This window comes from Lepisosteus platostomus, chromosome 25 (genome assembly GCF_059453375.1).
Source record: "Lepisosteus platostomus isolate fLepPlt1 chromosome 25, fLepPlt1.hap1, whole genome shotgun sequence".
Lineage (NCBI taxonomy): Eukaryota > Metazoa > Chordata > Actinopteri > Semionotiformes > Lepisosteidae > Lepisosteus > Lepisosteus platostomus.
This window is the reverse complement of record NC_142635.1, coordinates 6,615,531-6,632,993: the sequence shown is the minus strand read 5'-3', so window position 1 is coordinate 6,632,993 and position 17,463 is coordinate 6,615,531. Positions and strand designations below refer to the sequence as shown.

Genomic DNA, 17,463 nt, shown 5'->3' with positions numbered 1-17,463 from the left:
AGCAGATCTGAATTGGATGACGCTTACCGAGGGAGGCGCCTGGACTCGCAATGCAAAGCGAGTAGGAGGGCTCTAACGTCCAACGAGGAAACTTTGGACTTTTAAAGCTGTAGGCCTACTGCAGTGAAGACAAGGTTTGGTCACACAACGAGCTTTAAATCTACAGTATGGTTAAAGACCCTTTAAACGCAATGCAAAGTACCGTCCTACAATAAGCGTCTGCCTTTCCAGCTTGCCTTGTGCGTAATGACTTATTGGGAAAACGTAAATGTAGAATTAGGTTTTATTTTCGATTTAGGGGTTTCTTTGTCAAAAGATTTGAGTGTTTTCTAAAGTAATTTAAAAGAGCTTTCACCACAAAAGAGTGGTGTGAAATCGACCCCGGGGATTTCTCACGTGGCTGTGGCCATGGCGCACGTTTCCCGTTTGCGCTTGGACAGGTTGTTTGCGTTGGTGAGTTCTCATGGTACAGAATGTAACGAAAATAGTGAAAGTACCGTGTGCTTTTATCAGTACTTTATAATACTTTATTATGTCTACATCTTAATGTTTATTAAGTGCTTAAATACGGAGCAATACATACAGAAAGTTTCGAGAAAGAAATATAAATACTGCTAATTAGCCGAGAAATAACGCTATAAACACATATTGTCTTCATAAAGTCACGTTGTGACTTCAAATTATAAGATGCTATTAAAGAGTAAGGTATTCCATTCAGTTCTTGTTGGATGAAGGGGTGTTACCCCAGTGTCCTGGCCAAAGTTACTCCTTGCCTTTACCAATCATGGCTTCCTAACAATCACCATCTATGAACTGCCTTCATTACTGTGTTCTCCTCCCCACTGAGAGCATTTATACATAAATTATATCAAATCTTTGAGAGCATAAGTGGGGACCAGAAGTGTCGTGGTTATCGTTGTCTCACAAGTCATCAGTCCTGGGTTGTTGGCCAGGGTTGACTGCTCCAAATTCGTCTCACCTCCCAAAGACACGTTATCTAGATTATCTGGTGTCTCTGAATTATCCTTTTGTGCTTCGGAGACATGTGTCTGTGTACCCATGGACTGGCACTGCACCCAGGGTGGAGTTCTGAGGGGTCAGCTCTGGTCTCCATGTCACTAGCTGAACATGTTGGACTCTTGTGCTCATCAAGGCACATTTGTGGTCTGTGGGTTGAGTGGGCTAAAGGAGGAGTGAATGAGTGTCAGGCCACTGTATGTGTTGAATAATGCTTGCGAAGGTCACCGTGATTTCTCTTGACCTTTGAACTGATTTGTTGAACTTGATCTGATCTTTAGTCTTTAATCTTTTGTCTGCCCTTTCTCCCAAAATCAGTACTCTTATGAAGAAGAATATCCATATTACATATGAATGTGATTAAAGAGCTACAAGGTATATTGAACTAGCAGGAAATTACACATTATTTTCTACAGTTTAATCTAATTCTAGTTTAATCTCTGTTTAATCTCTGTATTCAAGCTGTAATCTCTATTGTATTAATATTATAAATTAATTACAGCACAGTCCTGTCTGATTAAACAGGATGGTGTGCTGAACACCATGCAGATGTTTTTCAAATATTTTCTTTTCCTCAGGTAAGACTGGAAATTTGATCATCTGAACATCTTTGATAGGTTTGACTTGAGTAACAGAACCAAGACTTTGATTAGTAAATTTCAGTTCAGAGAAGAACACGAAGGCAAAGATCAAAAAGGATGAACCTAAAACTTGTCAGTGATACACGAAAGAAACAAAAATCATCTTCATTATGTATGTATATTAAACCACAATTTATTTAAGAAAAATGAACAAACTGCTTTTGATCAACACTAGAATTCAGGTCAAATACCCTCATTAGCAATTTACAGGAGAGCTATGAATATATAACAGAAGAGGTAAAGCTTTATTTTATCATGCCATACTTAAAACACGAAGATGAAAAATATTGTCTATTGCTAGTTTAATTGCTGGAAATCATTTTTTATTCATCTCTTGGGAGCTGTGCCAAGGCAGAGATTACTGAAGTACTGAAGTTTGTATTTCTGATATCTTTACTAAGTTAATTCTACACAGGTCTGACTGAAATATTTGGGAAGCTTACCCAACCAAATGATAATACTGTAAATATTAAATGAGGGCGGCGTGGTGGCACAATTTGATCGTTGCAGCGCGGGGGTTCAGTTACTTCGGTGGTGTCTGCATGGTGTGTGTATGTTCTCCCTGTGTTCGTGTGTATTTACTCTGGGTGTTCTGTTTTCCTCCCACTGTCCAAAGACATGCTGGTGGTTAATGGGCTTCTGGGAAAATCGGCCCTGGTGTGAGTGGGTTCCCTGGGCTGCACTGGCGTTCCATCCTGGGCGTATCCTGCCTGGTGCCCATTGCTTGCTGGGACCTCCTCTGCTGCTCCTCTGTGACCCTGTGCTGAATAAAGCCATTAGAAAATGGATGGATGAGTGAAATGGAGGGACATAAGGTGGCAGGTTTCTATTCAGGGGTAAGCTCTGGGCCCTGCTGACAGGTCTCATTGACCTTCAGAGGTTGCTGCAAGAGATCCTCCCCGTCAGACCAAGTGAGTGAACGGGGTGACTGGCACATCGAGCAGTTAGGATCGGTCGGTGTTAGAGGTTTGGGCACAGTTGAAGCCCCAGCCTAAGACATGCCTGCTCATCTTAGAAAAATGGAGAAATGGTGGGTTGAGCTGCAATTCAGAGTACTGGGTCTCTAGCAGAGGGCTTGCTGCTTTCATCAGAGTGTGCAGCTGATACGCAGGCAAGATACTTGTGAAGTTTGCCAGGTTAGCTTCTCAACTTTGCATTTGGGTGATGGATCCTTTGAGTGTCAGAGCTTAGCAGAGTGGAACAATTTACCCAAAAGTCATGTTCCTCCAGATGGCCATCATTAGAAAGCAAGCCTGCAGGAGCCCCTGTACCCCCATATGGGGTACCCCAATCACAGCAAACTGCTCTTGTAGTGTAAGGAAGACCAGCAAGAGGAACTCTAGCACTGGCCAAGCAGGTGTCAGAGGGCATCATGGAGGAAGGGACCCAAATCTCTCCTCAGTAATGCAGATCCAATCAGTGTGAATCACCTGTCCCCACGGGCAGCTTGTATACCCTGCAGAGCACTCCTTGGTCTGTAAGTGAAGCACAGTGCTGTCGAAGATTAGAGTCTCCTCAAGACTGCAGCTGATCGCTAAGTGCTGGGATGTAGTCCTCCAGCTTCTCTAGTGTGTTGATCCTTACCAAGGCTCTTATCAAGGACAGCAAACCTTTGGAGAAGAAAGTCCTGTTGGATGGGTCTGCTGAGTCAAAGAAAGGCAATGCTGAAGCTGGAAGATCACTTATGGTTGATAAGGAAGTAAGTAGTGAAATAGAAAATGCTGGCAAGACACCCCATTATTCCACAGAGCGAGGGAGAAGGTGAGTGATGTGGCAGTCTCATTAGATAACTTTCCCAAAAGTGCTCTGCATATGTGATAATATTCGTCATGGGAGATAATGACTCCGCAATGGGGGACGTGGGGAGATAGGTGAATAATTTTTAGCCACAGCCTGGGAATTCAACTTTATTGTTTCCCAATTGGTGGAGATATCATTAACATTATAAGACAGCGGTCTTAGGGTAGGATGCACAACTCCAGTACTATTTGGAAGCCTTTTGGTGCTGTAAATACTGTTTAAAAAGACCTCTGTATAGGAGAAAATGTGTAATTATTATTAGCCATTAATGTGCTACACATTTAGTGCTGAGATACTTTATTACTGTGTTATTAAATGTGTTCAGAGAGGTTATGTATAGTCTTTGTTTTAAAATTGCCTAAAAAACTGACAATTGTTTACTAATAATATGTTTTACTTTTTTAAATTAGTACAACCTTTTAAACAGAAATAAGTGTCTGTTAAACAAGAATAACTACCTAAGATGAAATGTGGAGAAAGGTTCAACTCTTGATATTAAATTTGACTTAATCTTTATTGAACTCTTCTTCAGGACTATAACTTTATCAGTGTTTAAATCCTAAAAGTGTCAGGAAACAGGTTATCAAGTTTAATCAATTCTTTACAAAAAGGACCTATTTTAGAGTTGCTATTAAAAATCATTCATAATTAGTTCAGGTCTGTGGATTCTGACCTTGCTTTTCACTGTGCATCTCACAAAACCTCAGGCTATTCTTCCACAGTAAACTGTGTTGTTTATGTGGATAGTTTAATGGAGTGAAATTAAGAAGGTTCTATGGCCTGAAAAGGTTTAAATCAAGGAGTGCATTGAGACTGCTGTGAATTAGCAAAGTGGGGGCAGCTTTAAAATCCTCTCAGAAGTTGTGAGGCTTCTGGCTAACCCATTTTGCTTTAATTATTACAGCTTTTCCACTGAAGTCACTCCATTAGAAAACGATTATGGGTCTTTTGGGACAAATTAGTAATTGTCTACTTGTGAGGCAAAGGACCATTCCTGATGTCTGGAATGGAGAAGACATACTTAGAGAAAGACACTTAGAGAAAGCCATGCTCTACACGAGGTGTTTTAAAAAAGTTTGAGTTAATCAAACTCATTTCCCTACTGCTGTGTGCCAAAAGATTTAAATTTAATTGAGGGTGCATGAGATGCAGTACATGTACAAAGACCCATCTACAATTCAAAGAAGGATTTTTCTGAATTGACAGTGCTGTTGTTATCTCATGCAAAGTGCGTGGTTTAAGTTTTTTTTCAGCATAAGATACAATTTGAAAGTAGGTGAATTCACAACGGCTTTCAACTGGGGAGGTTTTGACATTACAGTAAATTGGATTTCTCTTGGTGCAGGTCTCAGTGCTCATGCTTAAATTGGTGAAATAGAGTTTTTTGTGAAATATATTGAGTTATGCAACCTGTTTTCCTGTTTATTTTAAACTGTCCCGTGAAAAGGCTTGCTGGTTTAAATGTATTCTGCTCGCCATGTAGTATACCACACTTTTAGTATACTGTCACTGTAGGAAAAATACAGTATATTTTGGATTTATAGCTGTAGGCATCATATACATAAAGTCTGACCTATAAGACACTTTAAATAATGCAAAAGAATGTTTCTTAGTAAGAAAGGCTGACCTTTTACAGTGAGTACTTTTTTCCAAACTCGTCTTCTGCAAGAAAAGGAGACAAATGGGTTGAGAGTCAATACACCTCCTGGTAAATTCGGTTATAAAATTTATAAATGGACCTGAGATGATATGCGTTGCAGTTAGATTACTGGAGAAACAAAAGACAGATTCTGTCCCTTAAGGAAGTAATAAGAGAAAAACATTAAAGGCAGAATGTTTTTCCACAGAGCAATAATACAAAAATATCAACCAGTAATGTCCTGAGTCAATATTTCTGTTCAATGACATCTTTTTTGGAAACAATCTTTGGAAAGAACTGAAGAGTATAGGATTATTTATACATCACTCCAGCAGAAAGGAGTCTGAAAGACCAGCAGTAGAGAGGAAGTATAAAATGCACAGAATTGAGGCCCTAGTGGGTAGCAATGACACAGTAGGGTTGAAAACTATAGGAGTTACATCGAGTCCTACTGTCCTGCAGTGGCTCAATGAAATGATGGCAGGGTTCTAAGCTAGCCAATTTCTGTGATGCGTATACTGTACCATTACTAATGATTAGGCTTCATTTCAAACTTTTTCCCACATGCGGCTTTGTATTGTCCAATGAGGTGCAGAAAACTGTGTCAAGCCTTAGCGATTCATCTCTTTGTAAACTGTATGGATGACAAGGTAATCTTCCTAAAGGCACATCATGTAAAAGGACATATATTTTTATCCAGGCTGGAATATATTTTGCAATTTGATGATACGTTTGCATTGCATGCATGTTTCATATAAATGGGCATGTTTTCACTCTGAAATACTCATTTTTAGAGGCCTGTTACACAGACAGCTGGTTCTTGGAAGAAATGCATGGGTCCTGTTGTGCCTGTACTTCAAGGGACATGTGAGAATGAAAGACTGAGGGCTAGCTGTTTCTTGTCATCAATTTGGGTAAGTTGTCAAATAGCCTTATCTTACCTTTGACTGTTGACGTTTAGGAAGGGGTTGTGCTACCAGACATGATTACTAATGTGCAGGGATTAAATAAGGAAAACAAAATTTGAAAAGGTCAACTATTCATGTTCTGTGCACAGTGTAATTATCATGAGTATTCCTCTTCTTTTTTGCCAAGTAGATTTGAATAGTAGCTGGTGGAGCTGCCAGCTTTACCATCTACAGTGCATTTTATTGAATTATATTTTAGTTGCTGGCATTATTATGTAATTTACAGGTTAATTGAGTACAAAGTCTCATTTGTAATGTCTTATACTGTAGGAGCAGCACCCACAAGCCTCAGCTTTCCTTGCTGTTGGTGGACTTAATGAGTTAATGGCCCAGCTGACGTATTTATAAACTTCTTTCAACACTGGCATCAGTGGTACTTTTTAGTGAGGGAAAATAAATCCCAGTTCAGTGTCCCTGCATTGCGCTCGCGCCTGGGGATGGAGGAATTTCTCAGGTTAAATGGCAAAAGCCCAGGGCCTTTCAGCCGGAGAGCGAGTTTTGAAGTCGAAGGAAATTAATGCGGCTGTGTCACATCCTCATGCAGTCCGAGGCTGCAGTGAAGTGATGTAAACAGCGTTTAGACTGCGGTATAATTACCTTGTAAGGCAGCTGCAGTGACATCTTGTATAAAAAAAAATAAATAGGCCTGAAATGCATCACAAAAAAGCTCTTTTTTGCAGTGCGAGCCTTTTTTCTTCCTGTTTTAACAGTATATTACCTGCAGAGCACTTTTTGATCTGTTTTTTATTCCTGCTCCAAGAACTTTAACATTGAATTTGTCAGAAAAGGGCAATGTGAAAGAGCATTTAGGATTACATTCCTGGGAAACATGTTTGCGTATATTCCTTGAAGGAGGCCTACATATATGATATGTTCACGAAAGCCTGTTTATTTAATATTTTTCACCTTTTGGCATGTAACAAAGGGATAGGAGCTTGGCAGTACATTAGCCTTTTTGACTCTGTTAATTATGTAATCATGGGCAAGACCTGTCGAACCATTAGCAGAGTAATGTGTTTCTCTGGCCTGATGTTCATTCCTTGATGACCATTTGGGCATAGTAAATCACAGCCTGGGAATCAAAACTGCTTATTTAACCCATTTTAGAGTCTGCCAAATAAAAGGGACCTGATGGCTCAAATGCATTCTCGTATTTATGAAAAATAACCTCCTTTAAAACAGCTGGTTGTTAAATCTTCATTTTGGGTGCTTCATCTCTGGTAACTGCAAACGATGTAGAATGAAGTGATGGATCTCTCTTAAATCTTGTAGCAATTTCAAGCAGCACTGATTTACTATATTGAGCAATGCAAGTGAGCAGACACCAGAGATTAGCAGTTTAGTGCAATATTACGTTTTACTGGCACTCTGCCACATTAGAAACAAACCCCGCCTCTCCCTTCAAGTACTACAGCTAAAGAAAAAGAAATTTAAAAAGTTTGCAAACAAAACCCAGGCGTTCTAAACTTTTTTGATGGCTTTTGCATTTAATTGCTATATATGCAGCTGAAGAACGCCAGTTCTTTGTTAAATTGGGAAAGCTGTGACAGAATCATATCCGAACATCTAGCGAAATATCAATTTAAACTACAACAAATGAGGCATAACAATTCCAATCCCCCTTTTCAAGAAATATGAAATGGGTAAATCGTCAACACCCCTGTTTATAATAGTTGGATGTAAGACAACGATAGCATTTCCTGCCAACTCTAAATTACAGTAATCCACATAATGAGGACAACCTGGTTTACTTTCCCCACTCAGACAGCCGAAGCTCTTTATGGTGCTGAAGAGATGCAGCCTGAATGACAACTGTGCAGAGAGTGTTGATGAGCTTCTTTCCGAAGCTCTGTCTCTCCTGGCTCCTGATTTTGGAACAGTTACGGTTATGAAGATAAGTGGATATCTGGAATCAGATGAATCATCCCACACATACAGGCAGATTGCTAGAGACGCATAGACAAACACAGATTCATCAGTCTCTTCATATATAGATAGGAAAAGTGAAACAGAGACCGACCTAGGTGGAGAGACGGATGTAAATAAACAACTGATAGAATACTGCTTCAAAAATGAAGTAAATATGTTCAGACATAATGACTGCAATGGTTATCTAACATATCTTTTACAATGCACAACTGTAAAAAGTGGTAGGGAGAATTTCTCATCTCTTGCCTGATACTTTAAATATTTTGGTCATTGCTGACAATGATGGGAAACCTATGATGTAAATATTTACTACAGGATACATAACACATTTATTTTCCACAATGCAGATACCTCGTGCGGATACTTGGGAATGCAGCAGAACATTTTCCTCTTGTTAAAGTGCACAGGAAAACATCTCCCTCTTGTGGCTACCGGTTCTTGAAAAGCACAATAACCTGGATATACACCAAGACAAGAGGCCTTGTGAGAAGCCCAGAGCCCCAATTCAATTACATTTAGAGCCAGGATCCGAAATGTATATCTTAACAGCAAAAAAAACCCAGACACAAATCTTAAAGGACACTTCAGAGAATAACTGATACATCTGAGATCAGCCAGATATCTTGATATACCGTGGAAAAACAACTGAATTCCCAATTCTGCCCAATGAAAGATGCTAAAGATTTATTTTGTTATTTTGTTCAGCTAAAGTATAAAAACATGCACTGGCCCCCTGGCACTAATAATTAAAGTCCAAGGGAAGCCAACCAACGAATTATTATGTTCTATGTTTTAAATTACTTCAGTATATTTACAGGTGTAAACCACCCTTAAGGGAATTGAATAGGGGGAATTTGCACAGTACAGATATATAGGTACCAGCTTTTGAAAACTCTCGGGGGCGCTTGTGTGAAAATGTTTTCAATGTTTTTAACAATGGTTTTTCTGTCCCCCTTTTCCTTCATGAATGGTAAGAAATGGTAAAGCTTCACTTATGAAGGCTTATGAAGGTTTTCATATTGCCGTTGAAGAGAATGTGTTCCTCTTTGTCGTGCTCTGTTATTTATGGCATCTTCTACATCCAGTGAAACAGAATCCCCATGAATATTCATGCATATGGAGAGCTGAAAAGCACCGTTTATCTTGGCAAAACTTTACATCACACACATGTTCTGCATGTTCATTATGCTGCTAGAAGCTGTGATGTGACAGTTAAAATTGTTCATGCTTTCTAAACCTTTCTATCACATCTTGATAAAAAACAAATTGTGCCTTTGTAGAAAACTTCTACAAAGTCTTTTTAAACCCCTATCTTTTGCGTCTGAACTTTTTCGTCCATCTGGTTTTCTGAAATTCAGATTTATCCATTCTGAAATATATGCCATGTCTCCTGTTACGTTTGCTTGTTGGCAGAACTCATCCGACTCAGACATTTATTTCAGGTTAAAAGTCGGTTTCTGATAATGATTTCATTACGATAGGTCATTAAACGACAAATCAACTGAAACATACAGTAATTGATAGCCAGATAAAATTGATTGTGGAGACCAGGACTAGCATAATAGATATATAGCACTGTGTATGTCTTACAAACATTGACAAAGTTAAAAGGAATTCACTCCTGTTTTGACAATAATTTGATGATGATAATAAAAATAAAATTATCGGGGGTTCTGAAGCTTTGATTTGCCATTTTCCTCTTCTTATATATACTTCTATCTTAGAGAACACAGTTTATCATACCATAGATGGCCAGTGATTCAGTAATGGAGTAATCCTGAAACTTTATGCCAGATGTTGATGGTTCACCAAGCAGAAGCTCTTTGCTCTCCTGTGGAAATGAGGTCAGCTCATAAAATAGAGAAAATGTTCATCATGACTTTTTGGTTAAAAAGAACAGTAATAAAAAGGGCTAGTTTCTTAGCAGAATCAATAAATTGGCACTGCTGTATAGAATCAATGCGGTATCCAACTCAGTACCTTAGAGCTATAAAAAATTCCTTTAAACCTCCAAACAGAAAGGCACCAGAAACCTGTTCCTCAGGAGCTGACAGTGATATAACTATCAATGTTTTCTTCTCGGGTCCCACAGGCAGGCAGATGGGCAGATGTGAGGAACAGAAGCTTGTGCACAGTGTTCTTGAGACTGATCTTCATAGTTCCTTTCAGCAACCTGATGTCTCCCATTGGTAGCATTATTTTATGGCTACATCTGAATCACACCTGATGAGAGGAAGACAGATCAAACGAATCTCCTTCTAAAGCAGGTTCACTCCCTCACCCATTGTTTTTACACACAAAAAAAAAAAACTAAGGCTTTCGTGATCCTGTTCCTTAAAGAGTCTAGCCAGAGAAATTTCACCTTAAAACCCAAAGCAAATCCCGGCCCTCCCGTTCATCCTTGACTTGCCTGTCTTCCTGCGTTCCTGGCCCGTGCTTAGGCCATACCAGGGTGTCTCTGAATGATTTAAAGGATTAACAGTAATGACTTCGTTATTGAGCCTGGCTGAAGTGGTCATTGATTTAATGCCCTGCTCCTGTAATTTAATGTACCTTGCAAAGAAAGAACAGAAACTTCAGAATCGTCAGCTCTTACAAGAATGAACAGGGAGTTGCAATTCTGGTCCTGAGAGTCGGGTCCAGTAGGATCTCTATGCGTCTCTTTAAGTCTTCAAGAGCTTAAGGCTGTGGAAGAGGGATACATTGATAATTTAGGACTTTTTGGGATAAATGCAACACTTCTCCCAGGTAGAGAGCCGTTAATTTCTTAAGGAGACACAGAAAAATCATGGATTCCGGCAGTGACAGCGAAGACTAGGGCAGGGAAAACTCCATTAACACATTAGTAAGAAGCTAAAGAAGTTAATCGTCCATAGTAAAGCAGACAGAATAGGATCTGATTTCCTAGCGGTTTCTGTTTTTTTCATGTTAATGGAGTTTACATAAACTTACAATTTGAAATTCTACCCTGTTTCACACTTTTTGCAGGTGCAAATGAACCACGAGTCTCAGAAAATGCAATGTACAGTACTTGGCCGAGCGGGGAAACAGACCTCCTCCAGCACAGTTACACTATCAGTGTTATCCATATAAGGCCGGGGGAGCTAATGCAGAGAAACAGAAGGTCCACTACAATCCTCCGTTGGGCCTGACCCTAGAAGACCAAGCAGGACAGCTGGATTTCGGCTGCTGCTGGAGTCCAAATAAAAATCAGGCCTGGCAGAAGCGTCAGCAGTAATATAACACAGCTCATCTTACAGATTGAAGGGTTAAGGGGGCGATTGCTGGTTTGCCGTGCTGATTAAAGAACTGTGCTTTATTGCCAGAAATGGGACAGTGGTCCCTGGGCAGTGCAATCCTTATGCATCTCAGGCCGTTCTCATTCCTGCAATGTCGACAGACCAATGATCCTTTCAGGCTATGCGTGATGGCACCACAAAGGGGATTCGGTGCATTTCTGTGTCCAGTTGCAGAGAAAGCAAGGGCTCGAGTGGCTCTGCCTGCCCGGTTCTGGCTTGCTCTTGCGAGTTTTGCAGCCGTTGAGATGAAGAGTTTGGATTCAGCGTGCACCACAACCCAGCGCGGGCGGAGGAGCTGTCGAAGCACCCCAAAGCTGTTTGATTGGAAAGAGTACAGTGAAACCACAGTGACGTTATGTTTACTGTACCTTTTTTTATCCTTTCATTGAAAAAATTATATTTGAAATGGCATGGACTTTATTTTTGGTCCTCCTAATTCGGTGGGTTACATTACACATCTTTCGCAGATTAGCCATGCAACCCAAGTTGCTAGGATACAAGTTGATTGAAAGAAGTTGAATAGATTTCTGTGATGTGTATCAAACAAAGAACCGAAAGGATATCATTCTTTTGAACACCTTGTGTTGTTGTAACACGAAACAGAATCAAAGCAGGAGAACAAGAAAGTGCCTTGGAAAGAAACATAATTCTTTCAGCAGCGTCAAAGCTTTGATGCTGCTGACTGCTGCAACAGAAAAATAATCTTCTATCTTTTGTTCTTGTCCACCATCTGATCCAGTATTTCATGCCGTTTCTTTTTTTGTGAGAAAAACGTATTTGTATACTGTGTTCATATACTTATTAAGGAGATGTAGGTATTCTGAACTGAAGTAGGCCTGCTGTAAATATCGTGAGTGGCTTTTTCTTCAGTTTCCATTGTTTTCCCATTCTGGTTCATCAGGTTAGAGTAATCTAGTTTAACCTTGGCAATTCAACAGGTTAGATATGAAAGGCTGTATGCATTCAGCTTTTTCTGCTGTACAGTATCAATGATGATATATTCTATGAAGAATAAAATAATAAAAACCCATTTCCAGTGTTAGAAAACTTGAATGATGGATTGCCTCCAGGGAATATTAATTTTGTACTCTGAGTGTGTTGTAAAAAAAAATCAGCTTTAATTAAGTTTATTTACTGTATATATAGGGCCTGTGGGGTTGCTACATGTACATGTTGAACAGCTTGCCAAAATCTGCTTTTACTTTTCCAGTTGCTGAGAATGTTAAATAAACATTTAAGAAAAGCTGTCGCATTTTAAAAGAAGATCAACAATGATAACTCACTGGTGAAAAAAAATTAAACCTTCAGATTGACCTCACTAATAGTCCTTATAAGTATACTGTAAATATCACGTAGCAACCATCACAATCCATTTAGGAATGGAAAGATGTACACGTACAGTGCTGATATCTATAAGAAGAATGTGATACGACTCTTGACTTATCCTGACCTAACAAATCAGAGCTGTCAGCCTATATTGTAGCATTACTAGCCGGTGATGTACCTGGATATAAGCCATGTCCGCGATTGTTTGCTTTAGCGTCATCCACATGATGCTGATGTAACCAACTTGTGAAGGCAGCTTTAAGAACCCCAGCCATGTGTGTGAACTCTCCATCTTGTGCAGGCTGTCCAAAACTCAGCATGGTTTTGAAACGTGGCCTCCATGATGTCTGGGTTAATCATTGAGCCTTTCTGACACAGCCAAATATACATGGAAGTGCAGATCACCCAGAATGGAAGATGTTTAATATCTGTTCTTTTCATGTACAATGTACAGTACATCTGTGTCTGCTTGTAGAAACAAGAGACTGTAAAATTAACAACGTTTTTTGCTTTTTAAATGTCTGGTGTTCTTTGCATTTTGACAGCATGCATGTAACTGCAGTAAGCACGTAGATTTATTATTTACAAGTAGATTTGTAATGCGGATGAAGACAGACAGCTTTTGGGATCACTAAAGAAAGTCTGGGACCCCCAGTGCAGCTAAGGTTTTTAAGAGATGCATGCCTAGAATTTATAGCACAGGAGCTTAAAATAAACAAGGGTGTTTCAGGGAATTTCAGAGTCTCTAAGTGAAAATAAATCCATAGATGTGTATTTGTCATTCTTTTACACTTTTATTTTTAGTGATAGGAAAGTCAAATTTTCCCATTTCAGAAGGTAATAAAAATAATCTTAAGTAGCCCTTAGAGTTCTTCAAGATCCAGTTCTCATTCCTGCAATATCCTTAAACTATAGACAGAATAATGATCCTTTCAAATAGAAAAAAAGAAACAGGAAAAAAAAATCAATCTGGTGTAAAATCAGTCTGTACATACTGTATTTATAATTTCGTCACATATTTTTACTTTTACAGCAGTAACATAGTTTTTTAAGTGAAAAGGCTGCGGACAATATTCTAGTTAATAGCTGGGTTTATTGTTTTGTATTTTTAGATCGCAGCTAAGATCATAGGAAAAGCCGACCACAGCGAGTCCAGGCTATCAGCCCATCAGTGCTCATCACTGTTCTCCCCATTAAGTGATTCTAGCACAGCATCAGGTCTAGATCTGAACGTTCCCTGGGTCTCTGCCACACTGCGTTCCCTGCGATCCCTAGTAATCCATCCATCCACCTGCCTATTATCAGAAAGTTGCTTATTCCTGGTAAAGGTCACAGCAGCCTGGAGCTTCCCTAGTAATCCTTTCCAGGCTCTGATGTCTCTGTGTGAACAAGTGTGGACTTGTATTGGGAAGATATGACCCTATGCTGCTTTACGTTTTTATTCTTGGTTATGATATATAATAAATTTGTAATCTAATTGACAAATTCACTACTTGGTTGCTTCATTACATCTTAACAGGATGTCGTTTTCCCTTGGTATGTTTTCAGAAAATTACTTGAGCCACCAGTGTGTGAACTGGTTTAAATAAATTAAAATGGATTTGAGAGTCTACATCCTGCTTTTTAAATTGTTTTTGATTGATTATTGTCAGAGAGAACCTCTTTAATTTGCGTTGTACATTATTATTTTTCCTTTTTTCCTTTTTCCTGGGCCATAATCATGCAAAGTGAGTTGCGCTAGTCGAGATGGATAAAGTGCGTGGTCGACAAACCGTGGTTCCGTGGGAGAAAATTGACTCCACCATCGCAGGACCTAGAAATTGACAAATTCATGCTATTGTAAGAAGAGGAAAGAAATTACTTTTTCAACCTCGTTGTTTGAAGTGTCGTATCCAGCAAAGGCTTCAACTCTCTACTTGTCAGCTGCATTGATTTCCCATGATTAATGTCCATGAATCCCATGGAAAAAAATAAACCTTTTTCAGGATTTGAACCTCCGGGCATTTTGTGTTTTTATACTTTTATAGAAGAGGGCAGTCAATAGCCCAGAGTATATGTAAGTGACACATGACAAAGAAGATGAATAGTCTACAGAGGCATGCTCTTACTAAGTACATGTTTCTCTAATGGCTCCTGTAGAATGGTCTTCTCATTAGGACCTGTGCTTATTTGTTTCCAAGACAACAAAGCTTTTCTCATTAGCAATTATGTGTCGTATCCAATCAGTCAGCTTCCAGGAGAATTCTGGTGGGTCTATTAGCCTTTGCCCTGTACACTAATGCTCAGATGAGAAGGACTGTGGAGTGAGTTTTAGACTACCAGACTGTGTTGAGAGGTTGTGTGTTACTGTAAGCCTACAGGTAGGAAGTACTGTATGTTTTCTCAGGACCATTTTTTTATGTTTTCACAAAACAACTGACAAAAAAAAAGCAATTGAACATTTCAGTTATGTTGTCCATATACTATTCTGGAAATTTTCAGTTGTGTGTAAACACTGAAGTCCCTGTTCCAAATAATGTCAGATGCTAAAGTATTGGAGGGAGCAGACACATGGAATTAGAAGAATTAGAGGATGCCAATTTCCTTGTTTTGCTCTTGACATCCAGCAGATTAAGCAGTGGGCTGCAGAGGAGCTGGAACCCATACTTCTATTACGAGTCCCAGAATGAACAAAACTCATTCTCTTTACAAATATCTGCTAGACTGTGAATCCAAAGTGGGATAGAGAAAGGGAACTTAACTGTAAGGAGTTTATGATTAGGGAAAATAGGAGAACAGGCAGCCATGTCTTTGGAGCTAAGCGCTAAGTTGTAATTTATTACTTAATTAGAGGTCCAAAATGCAATTTACAGTGTCTAAGGGGAACGCTTACACAAATTAAATCTTGAAACCAAATGGCAAGACCAGACACACATCAAGTGGACGCCAAGATGCAGGAACATCAGAATTAAACCTGACAGATAGTCCGCACTGGAGCAAAGGAGGAGAAACGCAATTTAAAGTTTGGCAGAATTAGGCCTCCAGCAGATCTCCTGTGCTGAAAGAGTGGAGAACTTAATTTATTGTCACCTCTCTTTCCGATTAAATTTATAAATGTGAGTATGTATTATATTGTAATTCCCTAGAGAAGCAGAAATAAGAATCATAGAAATTAAAGTATTCAAGACAGGAAGTCCATTTTTACTCTGAAGAGACCTAGGAGAATGTGTCCACATGTTCAGGTCAAAATGAGTTCATTGGAATTGCATGTGCCAAAGAGTCCGAAGTGTTTGACTAGTGGCAGAGTTAAATGTGTTTTCTCAAATTGAAAAGCGGCAAGGCTACTGTGGAGCAAGGTCGTTTTATTCCCTAATAGAGCACTGAAATCAACACAACAAGAGCTAGCAGATGAATTGAGGCCTGAGAAATAGTCTCAACCTGCGACAGTATGTCATCAGCTTCACGTGCCGTGTGGTATAGTAATGTTGACTATTGTCAACAGAAAGAGGAGTAGAAGTGGCAGATTGTTGGACACCTTGAGACAGTGGTTCCAAAGACAAGGCAAACCATAGAGGTGAAAGTGGACATCCCTGATTCTAGATGCTCTGCAGCAGAACAGGAGGAACAGCTCCCACCTGTTAATACCGTGGCCGAAGGGTTGACATATTGTATATATAATAGAGAAGAACATTGCACTTTGTGCTATCCCTGCCGCCAGCAATCGCTGCTTCTTTCATTAATACAGATATTAAATGTCGCCAGAGTGCCATCGATGTTAGCGTCAGTTTTTACCCATCTATGGAAAAGCCTCTCATGAAACTCCGCTCTTTGTTTTCCCCATCCAGCTGCTGGCAGTCTTGTCACTTGTCTTGCAGAAGGCCTTCTCCTTTACTGCTTTCGTCTCTGAGAAGACCCTCCAGTCCTTCTGCAGCTCAGCCATCATCCACTCTTCACAAGTCTCTCCCAGCCTGCACCCGTCAGGATGTCACAGACTCTTCTTTCACCCCAGTGCCTTCGTTTCTTTCACTGTCTTTGATTCTGGTCGTCCATCAAACCCCTTCTGCACTGTGGCCATCGATCAAAACATAAAGAATTGTGCACTTTTAAAATTTTCATTTGACAATATGAATTGACCCAAATATACCAAATCATTTAATGCTCCAGATGTATTTCTATACTGTTAATACAATACGGATCTTGTGCCTCTAGGTTTATTAGTAGTTATATAGATATATTTATAGGTTTCTGTGTAAGTGCAGATTTGTATGAGTACAGCATACTGTTAATGTTTAAGACGCTGATAAAATCTTAAAATTCTTGCCTGTGCCTTTTACTCTTAACTATACTTCTTTACCTGATTATTATTATTATTTGATTTTGTTTTATATGAATTCACCATTCATGTCCTGTATGGCTGATTTAGTTTTTGAAGACTGTTTTCCTCAAAGTTTGAAATAAAGCTTTGATTGACTGATAAGCGCAATTGTGATAAGCTCAATTTACGGCATCTATTTTCTCTCAGCACTCCTCCATTGATATCATAATAGGTTTATTTTGTATCTTTCGCTGGGAGCACCAGAAAAGTTATTTTTACTTTTTTGTGGGTATGTGTGCTGAAAATTGTATAAGTGCTTACATTCACCTTCACAATCTTGCACTGTGTGGTTAATAAGAGCTTTTATATTACGCATGCAGGAGAAAAGGTCAGTGCATTCATTCTTTTTTATGGGGCACTGGAAAATAGCAAACTAAAAATACATAAAAAGATAGTGCTGGCATGAATTAAACTAATTATCGCAATTATAATACACAGTTTTCAAGTGTAAATTTAACTAAAAAGAATCGATTCTTTTCCCTCTCATTCC

At 39.3% G+C, this 17,463-nt stretch overlaps 1 long non-coding RNA gene across 2 annotated transcripts; it reads left to right on the top strand.

The window, feature by feature from the left end:
* The first annotated feature begins 16 nt into the window (after positions 1–16).
* Positions 17–17,069, top strand: LOC148640984 (uncharacterized). Of its 2 annotated transcripts, none has more exons than XR_015930202.1 (3): positions 17–3,357; positions 5,892–6,011; positions 16,444–17,069. It is a non-coding gene; the product is annotated as an uncharacterized LOC148640984 (long non-coding RNA). The 2 variants fall into 2 exon arrangements; XR_015930201.1 differs by having other exon boundaries at positions 17–3,419.
* The last annotated feature ends 394 nt before the right edge of the window (positions 17,070–17,463 follow it).